This window comes from Chroicocephalus ridibundus, chromosome 14 (genome assembly GCF_963924245.1).
Source record: "Chroicocephalus ridibundus chromosome 14, bChrRid1.1, whole genome shotgun sequence".
In the NCBI taxonomy this organism is placed as follows: domain Eukaryota; kingdom Metazoa; phylum Chordata; class Aves; order Charadriiformes; family Laridae; genus Chroicocephalus; species Chroicocephalus ridibundus.
In genome coordinates, this window is record NC_086297.1 from 12,037,045 (window position 1) to 12,053,241 (window position 16,197).

Genomic DNA, 16,197 nt, shown 5'->3' on the forward strand with positions numbered 1-16,197 from the left:
CACCGCATACCCCGTTGTGCGCGTACAATGTGCAACGCTTGGGATATTTTTAGCGAGCCTGCCTTTTGAAAGAAAAGATCGGCGATTACTTGTACAAAGTACAAAATTAATTTTGCGCTCGATCTTTTGCGTTTGTCAGTTTTATGGCAGCTTTTGTGTGTTGCTGGGTTTCGCTTGAGTACTCTTATTCTGCGTCTTTCCTTATTAACTAAACGGAAGTCTTGAGGCAGCGGTTAAAGGAGGAGCGTTGTGGTGTTTGCCATAAGCGCTTTGGATTTTGAAGGTTTCACGGCATGGAAAGTAGGATCACATTAAGTGCGATATTGAACTAGAAGGCTACCTATTTTCTTTTAAAATGAGCCAGTATCCAAATGGTGGAACTGCTCTCCTGTTAAATACGCTTTGTTACTCACTTGATTGTTGGCATGGCATAAACCGTCCCTAGGAGAGCAGATCCTCCAGTCTTTCTGACTTTTTCATTTCTTACGATACGGTAATAGTTCAATTAGAGCCGTGGAACCCTGCCAGCTTTCTCCCTTGCACAAAGACTCGAGCCATATGCTTTATCCTTGGGTTGTGTTGTACTTAACCACTGAGAAGGTAAATGTCTTTTTACTTGCTAATAAATGATGTGCTTAAATCGGCTTCTTCCTGGACCTGCCTTCCCCCCCCCCCTTGTCTTTCTCTGCATGTTTGCTCAGAGTGAGGGGGTTCCCTATTAACGATCCCGTAACGTGAAGCACTACTCGGGAGCTCTGTTCCAGCTGAGAGTGAAGTTAAGAGGACGCTTTTCTTGTGTTTGCCTTGCGTACACGGCTAAATCCAGGAGGGATATGAAATGTCTAGAATATGTCTTTGTTTATTAATTTTGAGGTTGTTAAGAAATGGTTTGCGCAGCTGGGGGAAACTGTGCTTAGTGGTCTTGTCATATTTTGATCCTCTGCCTCGTGTGAGTAAAGACATTTTCAATTAGAAATCTCGGTTTCATAAGTTTCTTCTATTAACCGTTGTTGAAAAAGTCATATTAATTGCTTTTTTTTTTTTTTTTTTGCTCTAAATAGAAAACAGGTGGGAAGCATGAGCGTGTTTACTAATTCTCCGTGAAACCTTGGTTTCTCATCAGGAAAATACACTGTCTGTGTCCCATTTCCCTCCGTTGGGGGTAGGGGAAGGTTCCTCAAATCCTTATGTTTTTGGGACCCTGAAGGTAATGTGTGTTTTACCATCGCGTTCCTGCGTGACCACGCCGGGCTTTTTCTAGCGGCGATGCCTTGAAACATCTGTGAAATTGGGAATACGTTTAACCCTCCTTTTTACAAATAATGCGAATAGTGCCAGGCTTTTTTGTTTGTCTTACAGACACTTACCAAGCCTAGAGCGGAATTCTTAACGTTTTCATGCGAGCTCTTTTTTTTTTGAGCTACAGGCAACTTTCCCAAAAGATGGAAACTTTCGGGAATGCTGGGAGTAAAAAGCGGTGAGGATTGCCTCTTGCCGACCGCAGGCCAGATCCTGGGGGAAGAGGAAACGCGGAGTTGCCTCTGCTCCTCACCGTCCTCGAACCTCGAGGATAAAGAATAGAGCCTAGAGCGTGTCGCTTGTCGATGCCGAAGCAGTCTGAAAAAGGTGGGGAATAATCTGACTCTTACGGACAGGGGACCAGATTACTCACCACTTGGCTTCAGCGCTGCCGAGCAAGCGGCTCCCGTGTTTTCCCTGACTTCATACAATCTCTTTTTTTTTTTTTTTTTTTAAGTGTGGATACAGGGAAATTATATTATTTATTTATTTTTTTGTGGATACGGTGGGGGTGGGGGGGAGGGTATGGTTGGGTGTTTCATTGCCACTGGCACACTGGAAAAGCTGAAATCCCTAGCAATATTTTCCAGGGGCTACTTTCCTTTGACGCATCTTATTTTATGCCCTGGGTTTAACTATCTGCAGCCTTCTCGGGCGCTCTGCCAACCTCCTGTCGCTGTTACCCGCTCAGGTTGATGAGGATAACTGCCCTGGAATTTCCCCTCGCTCAGAATCTCTTTCCTTCCTAGTGCTGAGTGATAATGGCATTGTCTGTGTTGGGGGGAGGCAGGGGAAGTTCATCTTCGTTAAGTGCTGCATCAGTGTTTCTTTTTATTCCAGTCAAATTTTCCAGCAAATTGCCCGTTTCTGCGAGAAGCTTCATTTCCACTTCCCGGATCTGCTTTGGACGTTCCCACCTTCTGCAACTAATTAGTGCCTTTAAGCTTGTGCTGGCGTTACGATAAAATATGGCTTAATTCAGAAGTAGCTGGTGATGTCTGATAGTTAATGAAACGGGCTTTAGGGAGAGCTGGGTAACGTTATTTTCCAGATAACCCGTTATTCAGGCCTGATTTTTCCTTCCTTGGCAGTTCAGGCTCTGTTCAGCGGAGATATTTGCTCTTCCCAGCTCTTGGAGGTGGCCCGAGGCGCTTTCCCGTGAGTGCCAGTTGGTGTAGCTGTGCGTTTGCAGATGCACAAGTATCGGAGGCATCCCCATTAATTATGCAAAGTTTACTTCTCCAGTAGAGTTGGTACGTGTAAATTCTTTTGTGTTTGTTAAATGACTGAAAAATGATTAAACTTTTGCTTTTCCTCGGCGGTATCTATTTTTACGCCACTGGTGGGCTGCCAGGCGGCGCCGAGGAGTGATGTTTGAGGCTCGTAAGAGGGCATCCCGCAAACGAGCCCGGCTGCGGTGGTCGCGGGGCTCTCCAGAAGAGTGGGTCCCTCTCCTCGGGTGGGCTGGGGGTTGTCGCCCTCGTTGAGCTCCACTTCCCTGCGACGCCGCGTCTTCCAGCCCATCCCTCCCAGCCTCCTCGGTGTCACCAGGAGGGTTGCTCAGGTGCCACCCCTCCAGCCTGGCACCTCCACCTCGGGGCAGGGCACAGTGTGTCCCAGAAAAGCCCCTCTGTCCCCACTGAGACCGGGCTGGGCCGGAGGTGGCTGCTCGGCAGACATCTACCCTCAGCAGATGAGTCCCATCCTTTGATTTCCTTGCGCCGCCTCCAAGTTTTAATTGGAGTCTCATGTTGTTCTTTACTCTGATTTTCAGTATAGCTCTGTCCTTGAGATTTTACGGCTCTGCGCAAAGCCGAGGGTCCTTTCCAAACCTCCCGAGCGTAGGATTTTGCGTTGATGAGCAAAGTAGAAGCAGGGTACCAGGAGACATTGGTTTTTTCCAGCCTCGGGAGTCTGCTAGCAGTGGGAGAGATGGGGGATTAGCAAAAGAATTTTCCCATCATTAATTCCAAATTTGGCCCCAGAAAACTTTCTGTAATCCTTTCATCTGTTAAGTAAAAAAAAAAAAATAAATAAAAAAAAAAAAAAAGAAGAAGAAAGAAAATAGTGTAAATGGCCTCTGGCCCCGTTGGTGAGGCAATCTAATCTAGTGCAATAATTTTGGAAGAATGCTTGCAGAAATTCTGAATGCTGTTTGTTTTACCCTTATAGAGATGTTGTTTTCTCGTCGTGGCGTGTTTGCGTGAGACTGTAGTACTCTGGGAGGGATGGTAAATAGTGGTAGCTCGCAAAATGTGTAGCGTTTGGCATTTTCACCGTGTTGCTCTCCGTTTGGTGTACGCTGTCGAGGATGGAATCTTTTGCTTCTGGCTCGTCTAAAATCTGTGTCAGAGCATAAATGCGTTCATAAACGGATAAGCCACAAAGCCAGACCGCTGTTTACGTCCTTGTACTGGTCAAGTGAATGCTGTATACAGAGGGAATATTCAGGATGTTCTTAACCAAAACCGGCTCATTTTAAGTGAACGATCTGTCATAATGATGCTTGAATTACGTGGTTATGTAACATTTTTTACATTTCTTGTCAAAGTCAAATTTCTAAAACCAACCAAAAATTGAAGCATTATCTATTTTTGTATATTTATTTCTTATTTTTTTAAGAGCTTTGCAAAATGAAGGTTGCTGTCTCAACTCCGGTCGTACTGGATGGCGCACAAGCCTCCGAGGTGGACTCAGCTCTTGGGTGCCGGTTGGGTGGTCAAAGCCTGTGACTTGCCTGGGATAGAATTTTTGTTAACCTGACGTGTTTCCATCGAAACGCAGTTTAGAGACTCCACCTGAGGCCGGAGCCCTGGGTATAGACAGCAGCAGCTGGAACGCAGAGAATTATTCTTGTAAAACCAGAGAGAGGGGCTAAAAGTATTCTTGGTGATGCAGAGACTTGCTGAAAACAGCATCGGGTGTAGTGCAGGAGGGATGGGATTCATCTCTCCTAGGGCAGCGTTCGACCACAAGCTTCTGCTACAGATAGCCCCGGACAATCAATGCTTCTCCTAAAGATTATTTTACACGGCTATCGCATAATCAAAAAAGGAACCCTGAAGTCGTTTCACGTTTCTGTTTATTAAGACCATTTTTGCTATAAGACAAACTAATTAGCATTGTGTATGGAATATGTATGAGTTATGAGACAGAAACCAACGCGGCTGCGGATATGTTACCTCATTGTTAGGATCAGTTTGTAAATAAGAAATGATTAAAGATTAAATTTCAAATTTAAAAAAAACCCAAAAAACGCTCATCATCTTGTCTAAACAATATACGTTTTCATCGGATAGAGTTACAATCCTGCACTGCGTCGATCCCCTTCCGAGATGGCTGGGGTCCTCTGCTCGTTGGGATTTGAAGGTGCTCAGCATTCCCGGAGAAAGGCTGAGCACCAGCAGGTTCAGGTTTGCTAAAAACCCTACGGAGACGCATGTGTTTTCAATATGCAGATGTAAAATAACCATCCGTAGCCTGACTGACCTCATACTACGCAGATAGATTTTTTTTATTTTGCTCCTCGAGCTTATTTTACAGAATAGAAATGACTTCAGTTTTATTGGGGAAATGTTCTGTCTTTATTGCATGCTGTAGGGTTGGGGTTAACCCTTCTTAGGGGAAAAATTAACACCCGTGGTTAAAACATTGCTTTTTGTCGTGAGCGATCTAAATAGTGGAATGCTTAGTCTCAATAGGAACCCTCAGAAGTTGGGGAATGCCAAAATTGAAGTTCGATGGCACTTCTTGCGTGGTATTTCTAGGCTTAAAACAATTGCACGCTGTTTTCAGCGGGTCCTGCTGCGTTTTGTGCGTAGGACTCAATCTCTTCTGGGCTCGGGTTTAGCGTACGTGGTGACAAAAACTATTTGTAAGACGCCTGCCTCATTTCTTCCAGGTGTGGGGAAATGTTTCGTGAGTAAGGCAGGGGTTATAAGCGGTTTTTGTGGCAGGAGCAGCAGATAAATGTTGCCTTAGAGCATAAAACTCTCTCTGCTCTGGCCCAGGAGCTCTGTGTGATGGTGCTTAACCATCTTAACCGAGCTTTTTCAGGAGCGATTCCCTTCTGCGTCTCTGACCTGGCGTCGTGGGGTCTGGTTTGCAGAGCGTTGGCCCTTAACAGAAATGGGTGCAGGCTGCGCTCCGGGTGTAAGGAATCGTGGAACGGTTTGGCTTGGAAGGGACCTTTAAGGGTCATCCAGTCCATCCTCCATGAAGTACTGGGGAATGTAGAATCATTTGGGTTGGAAAAGACGTTTAAGATCGAGTCCGACCGTAAACCTAACACTGCCAAATCCACCACTAAACCATATACATGAAAAAAAATATGAACTGCCATTTGGAAGGATAAATAAGGTTTGGTTTATACGCGGCTTTTTAAACAGAGGTTCAAACCCTCTTTAGTGAACATCCAAAATACACCTTAATTGTTAATTTTCTTATTTTTCCTTCTGACTTGGGGATGATAGTGTTTCATCTGCCAAGGGAGCTGTCAAAAGACGCTCATACTTACTGTCAGGAGGGGCATCGTTGGAAGGTCTGGGAGGAAGCTTTTAACGCTTCAGAGCGGAGTTGGAGTTGTATGCGGTCCGTAAGGAATGCTGCCCTGTGCTGGAAGACGAGGGTAAATACCCGGTCTCTGTCGGGGAAGTAAAGCCCTGCCCGCGCGGCCTGCTGGAGGAGCTGGGTAATGAAAACCAAGGTTACACTGAGGTTGCATTGGATTGAAAAAAATGTATTTACGCAAAGTAGTATTATTTATAGCATTATTTCCTAACCTTTTAATTATGAGTTTGCTGCTATAGCATTTTCAGTGTTTATTTATCTATAAAATTTCCGGGTATTCTTAAAAAAAAAAAAAAAAAAACCCAAAAAAAACCCAAACCCAAAAAAACCCAAAAACCTGAAGAAGCCAAGGAAGCCACTGCTGTACGGATCTGTCTCCAAGCCTGGGTTGGCAGCCAGATGAGAACACCTACACAGGGACCCCTGCAGCGTACGCTGACAGGGTAATTTTACCGGTGTTGGATGATGTGGAGCAGCGTGAGAGAGGTGAGATGTCTGGCCTGCGCGCTTCGCGGACGGTTGCTGACAGCAGGGGTAAGAATAAGGCGTAAGCGTCTTTGTGCTCCCTCTCGGGCTCTGGTGGGATGGGTTTCTAGCAGTCAAACCCTGCTGGGAGAGCTCTGGGACAGCAAAGCAAACTATTTGTAAGTATTGATGAGATGAGTTTCCAGTGGCTCTCACATAAGTCCTTGTTAAGAGTCAGTTGTGTCAAATGAGTTTGGCCTTACTCTGTGGAAGAGCCTTATGAGTAGGGGAGAAGAATTAGGTGTCATTTCGACTTGAGAATGGCTTGGATGCTGTCTCACGAGGCTGTCTTGTAAGTAGTCTATGGGAGCATGGGTTCAAATGAATAATCTTCACCAGATGCGGCGTGGATTGGTTAATTATACTCAGAAATTAGTTGGAATGGAAGTATGTCTTGAGTTGGGCTGTGTGGGTCTGTCTGGTTCTGTTCAGCTTTGTTGTTAAGGAGATGGATGAGGAAGTACACAGTGTGCTTCCTCAACTCCTGTACGATACGCAGGTGGAAAGGCTGCAGCTGTGTTGGGAGCAATGCTAGAACTCCTCCAAACGCTCTTTAGAAACTAGAGTGAAATTCAGTGAGGCTACCAAAGGATGACTCCTCTGTGAGGTTCAATCAAATTAAAGATGAGTATAGTGTATAGGGTCAACTCTTAAACATACACAAATAGTATAATATTGTGGAAAAGGCTCTGTACAAGCCAGTGTTGTTTGGAGAATTATGTGATCCTTCATTACGCTTGGCTCCGAGGAGGGGACAGCATGCAGGTGGGGCCAGAACTCCTCCAAGGTAACGTGGACCTGGGGAGACGCCTGGAGGGCAGGCTAAAGGGTGGTTTGAAACGGTGAGGTGTGACCCACCTGGAAAGACGAACTGCTGGGGGAGCTGAGAAGGTTCTTGAAGAATGAAACAAGCTGGTTTGAGAGGGGAGAGAGAAGGCTTTGGGCAATGGGATTGAGTTGAGGTCAAAAGGAGCAGGAAAATCCTCCCAACAGCAGTGAAGGGGCCTGCGTCAGGAGGTTGGGAAGTCCCTCTCCTGGGCTGTCTTTGAGAACGTGTATTCTTCCTGGCAGCTTGAGCTGGGTTAGAGCAGGAGATGGACAACTTCTTGCTTTCTGTTGTGACCTTCTCTAGCTCTTTCTTTCCTATCTCTTCTACAACTTGGCTTCCCTCAGACTTCTCATTCTGCCGCTTTTATTATTGAGTTGATCTTTAATATCTCCTTCTGGATGTCTCATCCTCACTTTTGAAACCACCCGTCAGTATTCCAGAGTTCTTGCTCAACTAGTTCCCCTTCTGGGTCCTTTTCCATTTCCCTCTAACTTGTGTGTGTCTTCAGGCAAAAGCGTTGGGGTCCTGTAGCTCCTGGGGCCACTGGAGAGTCCTAACGTGGCCAAACCCGCATTGTTCTGAAAAGGCTGAGGTATTTTGGCTGAAACTAGAATTCTCTTTTTTTTTTTTTTTTTTTTTTTTTTTTTTTTTTAAATTCATCTGGAAGCAGACATCCAAGTTGGGGATCCTGAGCCTGAGTCGTTAAAGTTTTTCATCGTTTTAAGCGACTGAAAATAAGGCCTTCTCATGGGAAGCAACAAATGGCCTTAATAGCGGGTCGTGCTACTGCGCCTGTGTGTGTAGTTTTGTTGTTCCGCTCTATGTACACATAATACCGGGAGATGATACTTGTTCTTTCGGTATTTTTTTTTACAGCTTGACACAGCGCTTACAGAAAGCGATAAAGCAGCAAGGCCCAACCTGGATGAGGATAAAAGCCTTGCCCTTCTGAAATGTGCCTGGGCTCCTCCATGCTCGCACTTGTACACAATGAGCCTGTCTGGCCTCTTGGCACGGTTCGCGTTTTTCCTTGAATAGTTCAAGCCGTAAAATAACCGTTCAACATTTGTCTTCTCAATTATGTGGATTTTTCCACAGTTAGTCAATCCCTACCTCACCCACACCGCGCTGGGGAGGGGGGAAGCTGTCTTCCCTCATCTGTCTTCACGGGGAGCAGAAAGAAATGCTGGAGAAATTACCGCTGAGGAAAAAGGAGTTTCTGACTTTTTTTTTTTAAGTCTTTCAGGATTTCTCGATAAGAATTATGACCTTAAACATCTTTTTTGCTAAGTCTTGTCTTTCGTTTTCTAGCAGGGCTTGCGGAGAGCTCTAGGAGGGATATAAGCCTCAACTTTCAGCAAAGGAGAGTTTCCCATCTGCTTCTTCAGGCATTTGATTTAAACTGTTTAAAAAGAAAACAAAACCTAGCTGTAATTGTAGATATTTCAACACTCTGATGATTTTTTTCCGAGTTAATTTAGCTTTTCCCCCCCTGTTCAAAAAAAAAAAAAAAAAATCTCAAATTGAGACCATGGAGAAGGGATTTATTTTCCTAAGCCTGCTTTCCTACTTTCTTGGGGTGGCTGTCTGTCATGCGTCGTAAAGAAGCCGAGAGGCACAAACACGGTCTGTTCTCCTTTACAGCCCCTTTTTGGTAAAGCCCATACTCGTCTGTGAGCGGCTGAAATTATACATCCTGACCTTCCGGACGCTGCTTGCAAAAAAGAAAGGCAGGAAATAAATTGTCCCGTGCAGAACAACCTTTGCTAGAAGATCTAGGAAACTGTTATGGGAGGTTCTGGATAATTTTATTTATTTTACCCTCCTAGATAATACCAAAGTATTTGGCTCCTTCTCCTTGAGTCCCGTCCCTCGGGTTTTTGGCTGGATCAGGGAAGGTTTTAATTGCGTGTTAGGGACAGGCTCCCAAAGGCTTTCTCGCTCGCTCCCCGGGAGCTGGGGTTCGGCGTGAACGGGACTCGGCTGCTCCGGCGCTTTCAACCGCTGACACATCGCTGTCTCTGGGCAGCGCTTCGTTCTCGAATCGTTAAGCACCACTTGGGCTAAAAATAAAACATTATTTTTAAATGTTTCCTATTTGTGGCGATGAACATGCAGCTTGAGAGTTTATACTTCAGTTTATACTTTCAAGGACTCTAACTTTAGCGCTTCCTCTGTCCCTTCCTCTTCGCAGAGGATTTTTTGAGGATTTATGGGGGGAGGGGGGGGGAAGTAGGCGACTGCTCTGTCCCGCATCACTTGATAACTTGCTTGCCCAGGCGTTATTGGAAAGAAGGTGATGTTCAGGCTTAGGAGGAAGTCATGCTCGGTAGGAACCATATGCTCTTGCGTCATGGTGATTTCGGGGAGTGGGCTCTCGGCTGCTTAATAGGCTTTTAATAGATTTCCCAGAAAACGTGTAGGGTCGAAACCTGAACGGTTACAACACAAGAGAGAATAAGAAACCCGTGTTTCTGGGCATGGTGTTATCGTGAGGTATTGCTGGAATCCGAAGAGTGCTTTGAACTGGAGTTACTCACCGCGAGCGGGTTGGTGAGCACTCTCCAGCAGATTCTCCTGCTTTTCCCATTACCTCCGAGTGTGCTCCCAGCTCATCTTGCCTCCTGTCTTTGCACGGAGAAACCATCCTCTCTCTCCTTTTCTCCTAGACACGAAGTAGAATATATTGCTTCTCCGGTGCTTGTGTCGTAGAGTCCTCTGGTGATTATGGCTAATTGTGCCTGAAATCACTGGTGCTGACTTGTTCGATGTCAGACTGGTGTCCAACACAACGCAAAAAAAGACACTGAGGGGCTGGAGCGTGTCCAGAGAAGGGCAACGGAGCTGGTGAGGGCTCTGGAGCACAAGTCTGGTGAGGAGCATCTGAGGGAGCTGGGGGTGTTCAGCCTGGAGAAAAGGCTGCTGAGGGGAGACCTTCTCGCTCTCTGCAGCTCCCTGAAAGGAGGGGGTAGCCGGGGGGGGTCGGTCTCTTCTCCCAAGGAACAGGCCATGGGACAAGAGGAAACGGCCTCAAGTTGCGCCAGGGGAGGTTTAGGATGGAAATTAGGAGAAGTTTCTTCACTGAAAGGGTTATGAAGCCTTGGAACAGGCTGCCCAGGGCAGTGGTGGAGTCGCCATCCCTGGAAGTATTGAAAAGCCGGGCAGACGTGGAGCTGAGGGATGGGGGTTGGTGGGGGTTTTGTCGGTGTCGGTTTGATGGTTGGCCTCGACGATCTGAAAGGTCCCTTCCAACCTGGGCAATTCTATGATTCTGCGAAATTATCCAGCGGCAGTCATTGCTCCCAAAGAAGTTGGGCTTGGAGTGAGACAACAATTCCTAGGTGCGGCTCTGTGGGTGGATTTGTCATGCAATTTTTAACTGATGGATATTGGGTTTTAAAGAAAATCTAAGTGCCAGAGTTTTGCCTGTAGGGATTGTGGGAGCTGGTGGTTTTTTTGTTTTTTTTTTTTTTTTTTTTTAATGGGGGGATTTTAGCCTCTTCTGTGTTAGACCTTCTACTTTGGTGCCAGGTGGAGAAGAGTATCCCCTGTCTGGGGACAGGACAAGGGGTAACAGGCACAAACTTGACCATAGGGAGTTCCACCTAAACATGAGGAGGAACTTCTTTGCTGTGAGGGTGGCAGAGCCCTGGCCCAGGCTGCCCCGAGAGGTGGTGGAGTCTCCGTCTCTGGAGACATCCCAAACCCGCCTGGAGGCGTTCCTGTGCCACCTGCTGTGGGTGACCCTGCTCTGGCAGGGGGTTGGACTGGGTGATCTCCAGAGGTCCCCACCAACCCTATGATTCTAAGAAAAGGAGTTTGGATGCGGTGGCATGGAGTTGAGGTGAGGTGGTAGAGTATGATAACTGTTAGTTATCAGAGCTCAGGTTTTGGGTTGAGATCAGGGCAACCCTTCCTGTAGCCTGGACGGTTGGCACTTGATGTACGGTGAAACGTTCAAAATATGTGCGGCAGCCGGTGAGAGCCTGGATGGATGCAGTGATACCACCTTCTCCCAGCAGTGCCGGGGAAAATCCCTTCCAGACTGGTGCTGGGGCCGCTCCAGCACCGCTCTCTTACTGGGCAGCCTGAAACACGGATCCGCTTGTCGCGTCTCTATTGAAAATTGATAGCCCCTATCGCGTTTATCAGTCGCCAGGCGGTTTCAGTTCTTTGCTGATCTGTTCTGCAATAAATAAACGTAACATATGGAATCGCTTTGGTAATCAGCACCTCTCAGAACCAGGAAACGAAATGCGGTGTCTCGCAATGCTCTGACCGTAGGGAGAGCAGAAAGCAGGATAAAAGCTGGTTGCTGGGAGCGCTCGCGTGCAGACGGATCTCTGTTGTGCAGGATTCGAATGGGAGACGTGGCTTTCTTGCTTGTTTAAATACTGCTTAAATATTTTGTCAAACCTGGAAGTGGCAGGTAATCCTTGGCTGCGCTCAGCCATTGAAATCGGCCCCACGGCTGCCCGTTTGTGGGACGCGTGTTCATCCCAACTAGATGGAAGCGGGAATGAGAGTGCTGGGAACAGTCGCTTGCTCAAAGCCACGTTTCAGTCATAAACGTAATTAATGTGACGTAAAGGTGAGATGCTTTTAAAATGGTGAGGTTGAGATCTTAAAGCATCCTGAGATTGCTTAAAAACAGGTAGAATAATTGTACTCTAATTACTATTATTATAAATAAAATAACTTTTAAAATGGTGAAGCTGGTATCTTAAAGCATCCTCCTGAGACCACTTAAAACCGGATAAAATAATTGTACTATTATTATTATTGTAAATAAAACAATAAAGTAACTTTCTTGCAAGCTTGGATGGAATAAATACTATGAGCGTAACCTTTTTTTTTTTTTTTTTTTACTTGCTGATGTATTTAACTGTGTTTTATCCCTATACAACCCAAAACAAATAAGACGATACAGGTATTATCCTGTTGGCGCCGTGCATTGCGAAAAATATTCTGCCTCCCTGCCCGAGCCTGTTGCCCCCCTGATCTCTAGGTACGGGTGCGATGGGCGTGTTGCCCCCCCCGTGAGCTGCTTTTGTTGTCGGTCGTCGAGGACTGGAATAATCCTCCCGTGTGACAGCAGTGCAGGTCTTGGGCATGGAAGCAGACAAGATTCCTCTTTACTCTCTCCCAAGAATTTTGTAAGAAACGCTTTAGGATGAAGAGAGTAAATCATCTACGTGGAAAAAAATATACCATAATATGAACCGGCTGGCGTCGGAGCGCAGGGGCACTGTCGAATATGTCTTCTGGCTACGTAGATCCCGTTGCTCTGAAATAACTCCAGCGGTGTTTGATCTCAAAATTTTCATGGGAATTTTCTCGTAGACCCAGGTTTTGCTGAAAAATGCTGGTTTGAGTCCAGAGTCTTTAGTCTGAAACATCTGGGCCCGACAGCTTTTTTTTCCCCGCTCAGGGTAGGAATTCAAGGGATACCTTTGTCTGGGATAAAGTGATGAGTTTGGCCCTGGTGGGATGGGGAGGCCGCGGGACTCCCAGTTCCGAAGGAGGGCGCCCGATGGATTCACCTGGGGACCAGAGACTCCAGGGTTCCCCACGGCATCCCCTCGGTGCTCGCAGAACTGGAATATTGGTTTCGAGTACAGCCAGAGATTTCAGGAGCTTGTTTTTGGTCTGATTTGGGCAGGCCTCATGTAAAAATAAGATAACGCTTGGCATAAACTCTCTCAAAATGTTTTTTTTTTCTGGATAACTCTGGCTTTTGTGTTTATAGCGCTGTGTTGAAACTAGAGAGACCGTTGACACGAGACAACCAGCTACCGTTGACGAAGCCAAAGCCTTGTGTTGGTACCCGGCTGCGAACGCCCACGGCCGTGGCCCTGCAGCAGCGCTGGGGAGGTGATCCGTGTCCGCTTCCCGTCGCAAAGGCTGCGGAGCAAAGCCTCACTTTTTGAGGGGGGAGAGAAGATTCTTGTTTCTTACTGGTTGGTTGTCGTGGGCTTATTTTTTTCACGCGAGAGAATTATAGTGGGGAAAAAGGTGACTTTTGGGGAGGAAACTTGGGAATGATTTATTTTTCTGTGTTGAAACTCTTCTAACTGCTTTTACGTTGCAGAGGTGTAGTATCTCTGCTGTAGCATAGATGTGGAATGCTGGAGGGGACCGATGGCCTCTGAGATGGTCCTTAGTCTGAGGAAAAATCCATCACGACTTGGCTGAGCTGTGAAATCTCCTTGAAGACGCTCTGATAGAGACCTGTTAATTTGTCCACTTCGTTTTCTCCAGCTAACGTTTCCCTGGGCCAGATTTGCCTTGGGCTCGCGGGTGTAAGTAGAACTTTACCCTTTTCCTGTGCTCAGAGGCTGGAGTAGGGCTCACCAGGCGCAGAGAAAGCAGGAGATGCCCGTCAGCACGACAGCGTTTGGCAGGAATGAGCTGTGAGCCAGGACAGTGCCACAGGGAGGGATCGTTCCAGGCTGGGGGAGTCTGGGACAGTGTCCCAAGGAAGGTGGGGGGACTGGGGGGGGGACCTCTGCATTTTCATAGAATCATGGAATGTGTTGGGTCGGAAGGGACCTCTCAAGGCCATCTAGTCCAACCCCCTGCAGTCAGCAGGGACATCTTCAACTGGATCAGGTTGCTCAGAGCCTCATCCAGCCTGGCCTTGGATGTCTCCAGGGATGGGGCCTCCACCCCTTCTCTGGGCAACCTGGGCCAGGGTCTCACCACCCTCAGTGCAAAGAACTTCTGCCTAATGTCTGATCTAAACCTGCCCTGCTCTAGTTTAAACCATTGCCCCTCGTCCTGTCGCTACATGCCCTTGCAAACAGCCCCTCCCCAGCTTTCCTGGAGCCCCTTTAGGGACTGGAAGGGGCTGGAAGGTCTCCCCGGAGCCTTCTCCTCTCCAGGCTTCTCTTCTTTTGGCGTTCCTTGCCTCTTGAACTCCTGTATCCCACCTCAGCATCCTACTGACGTAGCCCTGCTTGCCGTTAGGACGGAGCAATGTTACCTGCTGTTATTTTGGAATATCAACATTTTCCGTATCCCCGTGTTATCCAGTTGCTATGCAACGGGGTGTGGGTATCGCATTACTGTAATTGGGTTTTCAACCAATGTTTGTAGATAACGTGGGTTTTTGCCAAAGAAAATTAGCAGTGTGAATTGAACTCTAAAGTGGCCTTCCGAAACATGATATTTTAAATGAATAGAAAATCAGATAAGCTGGGAGGAAAGCTTCCTCCTGGTTGAGCTTAGGACATAGACTGCTTTTTATGTAATAGTTCCCGTTATAAATAAGCGTTTTCACTTGGAAATTCTTATTGGGACCAAGCTGCCTGAGAGCACCAGCCTGTGGCTGGAGAGAGAAGGCTGTAGCGTGGTACGCGTCCGTGTGGTAATGATCAAAGAGCTTGCGAGAACTGGGGCTGGATGGTGCCTTTGCTGGTACTGGTGCATCTGCGTGGCAGCTGGGGTCAGAGTCGATCGTTGGGTTTTCCCCACTGTTCTATGGTACTTCCCTGACCGTAGGTAATTGTAGTGGTGCTTAGACTTGAATCGAGCCTATTTAGCTTAAGTGCAGTACTTTCCAGTCTGCTGTGACTTCACTTCTTACCGAAAACCTCCAGTTGATGCTTTGTTACAATAGGAACTATCATAGTTTTGCTTATGGGTCATGTGGGCAGTGTGTTTTCAATGAACGGAAAATTACTTTCATAGTTGGAGACCACAAGACTTTTGTAAGGGAAGGTCTGAAGGTTTGGATGTAAAAATCAACGTATTCCTCCTTTTCGTTACAGGGCTTTCACCCCCAGTGGTTGGTGCTTACTCTGGAAGCAGGGAGTTGGATATTCAGTGGTGGGGAGCACGGGGGAGGTAGAAGAGCACTGGCAGGAGAGGTTCTTCACATCTGGGTGTTGTGTTGACTGAAAATTACTTTTAGTGGATGACTCTTAGTAACCTCCTGTTCTTCCTGAGTTCATTCTGATCTAGTTAAAGATGTCCCTGCTGACTGGAAGGGGGTTGGACTAGATGGCCTTGAGAGGTCCCTTCCGACCCAACACATTCTGTGATTCTATTCTATGATTGTCATTCTGGAGACTTGTCTAATTCCTCCCTTCCAGTTCTGCTCTCCGCTTTCTGAAACTTGTTTTCAAAGTTTACTCGTGCTAGACCAGAACTAGAGACAACAGATAGAACCTGCTGGTAGGTTTGCCGTACTGAGCTCTGTATTCTTCCCTCTGGGGCAGGGTGGGGCCATCGGAAGGTCTTTGCTTGGCATCCATTTGTTGAGATCTCAGTCTGCCCCATGTGCAGAGGTGGCAGGTCGAAGGTGGGGTGGGCGGCTGTCAGGTGTGTGGTGATGTCTGTTAGGGAAGGGGCTGCTTGTTGAATCTCGGCTGGTGGCAAGGAGAAGCTTGCTGGGACTTCTCCTGGCGCAGCACTTAACCCCTTTGCTGTGCCGCTGGCGTGCTGCCCACGGGAAATCAGCTCATTTTCCTCACCTTGGAGCCCCTCGTGATGGGGCACGAAGAACCCGCAGGGACGCGGAGCTAAAGGTCTGCGGGGGATGCTCTCGTTCGCAGGTGTGGTTTTGGTCCCCTCTCCTGGCGTCTCCAGCCTCCTCGGTTACAGGGGCTATTTGATGCTGTATCTTCCTTCTTTACATTTTACAAAACGTACGATTAGGAATGCTGGGGGGAAGGGAGGGAGAGTGATGGCAGTTTGGGCTTCTCTCACCCTTTCTCATCTCGTTTTGTGAATGTTTTTACTTACCGGTTCTGTAATGGCTTTTTAGCAGTGGCAGCAATGGTGAACGCGCGAGAGTCGCAAGCGTTGCTGCGTCTGGCCCTGAGCAGCGGCTGAGCTCTGAATCCTGCGAACGACAGCGTTGCTGCTTGGCAGGACCACGGACAAACGGTCTCGGAGAGTTTGGGGGGCAGTTTTTATAATGCTGCATCACCTGGTCTGTTTTAAAAACCAGAAGGCAAATGAGAGACACT

The 16,197-nt window shown here is 47.2% G+C and overlaps 1 protein-coding gene across 1 annotated transcript in view; it reads left to right on the forward strand.

Annotated features, from left to right (window-relative positions):
* The window catches only part of STX8 (syntaxin 8), a 117,283-nt gene that overhangs the window by 18,526 nt on the left and 82,560 nt on the right, over positions 1–16,197 (forward strand). The gene's annotated exons all lie outside the window — the stretch shown is intronic.